Source organism: Saccoglossus kowalevskii, chromosome 11 (assembly GCF_978046115.1).
Source record: "Saccoglossus kowalevskii chromosome 11, keSacKowa6.1, whole genome shotgun sequence".
NCBI lineage: Eukaryota > Metazoa > Hemichordata > Enteropneusta > Harrimaniidae > Saccoglossus > Saccoglossus kowalevskii.
The window spans coordinates 29,188,246-29,194,245 of NC_140651.1; positions in this window are offsets into that span (position 1 = coordinate 29,188,246).

The following is a 6,000-nucleotide window of genomic DNA, read 5'->3' on the forward strand; positions in this document are numbered from 1 at the left end:
ACATCTTGTTTTTTTATGCGGTATCTTGGACGTGCTCTGTCAGTTTTCATTCAAATTTGGCACATACATGTACTTTATACATGTTAGGATGCATGTCCATGACAATTTGTTTCAAAATCTGGTCAAGGATGACCGATTGACAGCCATCTGACTTTTTGGCCTTACTACTATATTTCCACAATTTATGTACCATTTTTATTCGTATTTGGCACATACATCATACATATCAGTGTGTTTCATAATGAGATCAAAGATGGTCGAATAACGACTGTTTTTATTTTTGGCCATATTACTACTACACGGAACACGTGTTTTGGATGTAAATAAACAATCTGTTGTATACGCCAATTGGAACTCAAGTTTCAAGGACACGCTCGCGACAACCCCTCCGCTTTAATATGACGAGCACAAAGAGAACTTTCAATAATTTAACGGGGACTGTGTCATTTTCAATGACTTGTTTACTTTAAGATTGCTGCGTTACGAATTTGGCGCTTAAATATTCCTAGGGAAGTATTTGTACAGCACATAGTAGCATCCAAAAAACCCAAACTTTTGTATTGATATATATCTGTATTTTATTTGCAGATGATATAAATATCACATCAGCAAAAGTATGAGAAGTTGTACTGTCCAAAATATATGAATTACTTAATCCTTCAGCCAATCATGATGAAAACCAGTTACTAAATAAGTGCTATCAACATGTATTTGTGTTTTCACTCAAAGATAGAATCTACCAGTAGACACTTTGGTTATATATAACCTAATATCGTAGAGTGGAAAACCCGGAATCTGAAAACTATGGAAACATGGAAAATAAAAATACATGAATTTATTAACATTCGTTTATTATTAACATTCCTTTCTAATATATGACAGTATTTTTTACTTTCCATGTTTCCATAGTTTTCACATTAAATTCACTCAATTTCAGTTTTGTGCAACTAACTGGGACTCTGTCATGTCACTATTAAAAAATTGTCTGCTGTCATATTGAATTGCAGATTACATGAATGTCCCAGCCAACAATGGATACATTTTTGTTTGGCTTGACACATCTGCCCTCAACAACCTTTTTGATATGCATATCAATCTTATTTTTTTATTGGCCACTAAAATTTATAAAATAGTGTCCAGCTGGCTCGGTTCAGAGAAAATTGGCTCCAATGCGTGGATCAGCAAAAGTATGAGAAGTTGTACTGTCCAAAATATATGAATTACTTAATCCTTCAGCCAATCATGATGAAAACCAGTTACTAAATAAGTGCTATCAACATGTATTTGTGTTTTCACTCAAAGATAGAATCTGCCAGTAGACACTTTGGTTATATATAACCTAATATCGTAGAGTGGAAAACCCGGAATCTGAAAACTATGGAAACATGGAAAATAAAAATACATGAATTTATTAACATTCGTTTATTATTAACATTCCTTTCTAATATATGACAGTATTTTTTACTTTCCATGTTTCCATAGTTTTCACATTAAATTCACTCAATTTCAGTTTTGTGCAACTAACTGGGACTCTGTCATGTCACTATTAAAAAATTGTCTGCTGTCATATTGAATTGCAGATTACATGAATGTCCCAGCCAACAATGGATACATTTTTGTTTGGCTTGACACATCTGCCCTCAACAACCTTTTTGATATGCATATCAATCTTATTTTTTTATTGGCCACTAAAATTTATAAAATAGTGTCCAGCTGGCTCGGTTCAGAGAAAATTGGCTCCAATGCGTGGATTGGACTGACAGATTCCTAAATCTCCAGTCTTTTATTTTGATGCATCGTGTGATAACTTTAATATGAGGTTATTGCAGGGATTCCACAAGTGGGAATATTATTGACACACACAGGTTGATGCAATCATGTACTGCCTGTGAAATTAACAATTTCATTAATATGCATCTTTCTGATCCTACAATCACTTGGTGTAAAAAGTGTCGAACTACTTTTTGAATGATGCCTCCCATTTTGAAAATTGTGTGCAATCGTCAATATTTGGAGTCCTGATAACATAGGATGCAAATACTCTGTGCTGAAAAATTAAAGCGTAATGCAACTTTCTATTGAAACACGCTTGTTCTTTTGAAAATCTCACATGTTTACATTTCCTATTATGGTAGGATGCAGATACCCAGATTTCGCTGAAGGGATGATTCCGTGAAAATAAAATCCAGCGAATATATTTTTTCCTATATTTCACATTAAACTCATCAAAAATCAGTGAAAATAAACACCCGAAAAGCCTTTTCAGCCAAAATAAATTCCAGCGAAAATAAAGTATTCCACAGTATATTCATTTTGTTCTTCAGGGCAATATAAGGATATTGATTTTAAAAAAGTTGAGGGTCACCAGCCTAATTTTCAAGAAAATGGTGGTTGTATTTTTGTGGGTAGAGTCTGTTCTGTCAGTATAAAAACATTTTTACTATAGCTTCCTATGGCAGAGATATTATGCTATATCTAGAATAGGCTGGTGACATACAATTTTATTTTTAATACTGTGTTCTATGGGATAATTCTAAAATTAGCATAAGTTTAAAAATAGTAGGACAAGTTTCTCAAAAAAACATCACTGTAAAATGACAAAAAATGCAATAGCTCCATGATTCTACATAAGGGGAGAGTAGGAAATCAAACGGGAGGATCACCGCGGCTCTACGCGGTACACCCCCCCCCCCCACTCAGGATCCATAGGGGGCCGCATGCGCGTTCCCATTTTCTCGGGAAAGAGGGTACTTTTTGACGATCTGTCTCGGGAACATTTTCCCGAGAAAATCGTAGAAAAGGGGGTATTTTTTGCTTGTTTTCCCGAGATTCTCAAAATAGGGGGTGTATATCAAAACACTTCCCGAGATATACAAAAAAGGGGGGTTTAAAAGGAGTTCTAGACTGAAAAGTTAGGGGGTGAAATTCATCGGAAAAGCCCGTGAAAGGGGGGGTTAAATTTTCTTCTTTTCCCTAGATAGGGGGGTCAAAAATTGAGGGAACAAGCATAGGCTCCCCTAAATATAGGGAGTGGGGGGGGGTACACCGGGGAGAGCCGCGGACTGCTTATACTTAGGGGCACCGGTTGCAACCGCGGTCGTAGGAAAGGTGATTGTGATTGTGATTCCATGAGTCTTTGTTTCAAATAGCTGTTTTTAAATCGAGTAGGTTACGAGCATTGTTGGCATGGAAATACTAAGCATATGGTAATATTATCGGCCCACATATTTTTTAATATAAAAATCCATAAGTCCAATGCTGTATACGAATTGTTGCTGCGTGAAACAATGTTGTATTTTATGCATGTATTTATCACCAATTCCAAGAGTAAAAGTCGTAACTTTCGAAGGTACGAGTATTATGACTCGTCCATACATTTCACTTACGTTTGTTACACTTGAATAAAGTCTACCACATGAAAAGAATGTTATTTACGAAGTTTTAAATAGCCGAGCCTTCCTGATTCGAGCCTCTTGTTGATTTGACAACGATGGGTATCATTAATGTTTATTCTTTGCCAGTATCGCATTCCAGACAAAAAGTTCAAGATCGGTAAACAAGAAATGGACGAACTAAAATGTCTCCTGTGTTTCACGTGCAACATGATTATTAAAAAAAAGAGTGAAGCAGTCATGTACATGTAAGGTTTGATTTATAGAACTATAAATCAAACCTTGCACACATAATCTTGTATTGATGTGTTTTTTGGGGGGTCAAAAACAACGTTGCCTTTCAGTTAACTCTTCCCGTTCATGGTATTTGTGAGAGTTTATCGATTTTTTGAACAAATGTTAAGTAACTGTGTCGTTTTGCGTCAAACTGGGTGGCCCGAATTTAAATGTCCGTGCGTGAACTAATTTAGGTCATTGCCCATTGCCGCACGTAATTCAAACACGTGGTTATTAGAGTCAGTCGAAATGTACGTGAATAATGCGATCGAAGTGCGCTGCGAGTTTATTATAGAAAAAGTTAACATTACGCATGAAATTGTATGTTATTGTATGGTTAATATTACATATTCACTTTAATAGCCCGGGTTAGTGTCCCAACAATAAGACAAATAACTTAGTTTGCGTAATTATTATAAAAGCAATACATTGCAAAGTTGAAATATTTAGAGCCCGTGAAATACTGTAAACATATTTGCGTTATTAGAAAAGCAGCACACTAAGTAAACGATGTTGAAATATTCAACGCCAATACAGAGTTGGATACAAGTTGTGTTATTACAGTACCGCCGGATATAATAACAATTTTACGAGATCGACGCGCGGACCAAATCAGAAAAAGGTTGCCAAGGTAACGCACCAGTTCAGTGCGTGACTTGAGGTCAAACTTCGGTCAACACACACTTGATGTCAGCATCGCCGCGTAGCAAGTTTCGCAACGTACTTGAAGTTCAATTGTGCCCCAAAATGATGTCGACGATCACTCAATTGTCGCAGCGCATGTTGTACCAAGTCCATGATACACCCTGTTTCGACTTTGGCTTGCTTTTCCTTCTTAGTGCATGTTCTTGTTCACGTAAATTCGACCTCTCACCAATGTATTAAAACACTTTGAATTTATACTTATGCGTGATTATATTTGGTCTACGCGAAACATTAATCTTTCTAAACATTTTCTGAGACCATGCATGATATATATTCACAAAATAATGCGATCATATTTTATATTATGTTGATCTCTACGTCTTTCTGGATCGTTTTGTGATTTTTTTGACAATAAGTGTGAATTGCTGTGCAAGCCCACCGCGGACGACCGCGGTCAGCCGGCGTCATAGCTGCGGTTCCGTAGCTCTTTGGTGCGACCTACAATCGAATTTCGCCCTAACAATTTCATTTGGACGTCTTTTTTTTTAAATTTTGTTGTTGTACGTCGAACATAGAGCTACGGGATCTATCACCGTTTAAAAACAGAAATCTGGCATACGTAAATTAAATCGCTTTTGCTTTCGATCACGATGGTGTGACATACCTTTATTATGAATTGATCGCTGGATGAATAACATACACACTTTTTTTTGCAATTTGTGTTTATAAAAAAGCAATAATTTGTGACATTTTACAATTACCGCGGAAACCAAGCAAATTACGAGAAAACGGCAGCCATTGACATCCCACACTCCCTAGCGCAGAATAAATGTAATCTCGTTTGGAGGTCATGAGATACAGTGATGGAAGAATAAAACTCACTCTTCCCGTTATTCTAATTGTTCCAACAAAGCAATCACATACAGTATTTATAATTGTATGATTTTTGTTTAATAATAGAAACTAGTTGCATAAACGCAATTTATCTACTGATTTCGGTCACGTGGTACAAAATTATAGGTCTCGCGTAATTTGCTATAAACTCTGGAATACAAAATGGCGTCTTTCGTCTTGTTATTTTTCTGCGACTCGGTGTACGGTAAATAAAGTCAATTTTTTATGACCACCGTCATCATTTCACAGCGCAAATAGGTTCTGGTCATTGTTTGGAAGTAAATAAACATAGTGAGTACTTTCGAAGGTCTTAAAATGTGATTTTCGCGACGACCAAATTTGGCATGTGGATTTTAACCGGTATTCAGTCGCACAAGGCCCCATAGCCCTATGGGCCGGCCAGAGTCAGTCACGTAAATAATGCGGTCGGCAACATAGGGCTATGATTCCACAGCTACCGGCGTCATGGAATCTATGCATAAATTTGCATAAAATGCGGTCGACCGGCGAGCACCTACCACCACCGCGGTAATGACCGCGGTACACCGCCCGTTTGATTTCCTACTCTCCCCTAATAATTACCATATGATTTATAACCAACTTTGAAAATGATTAGAGTGGGCTTCTATGGTACCTCCAAGTACATGTATATGTTTTCTGTTGAATCAGATCTGTACTTGGATTTTGCACATTAGATACATGTATGTGTCACTCACTTTAATGGGAGAAATACTGGTACAGCAACTTGACAATTTATTTGTCAGATCAAAAACTCAACATTACTTGATTTTTT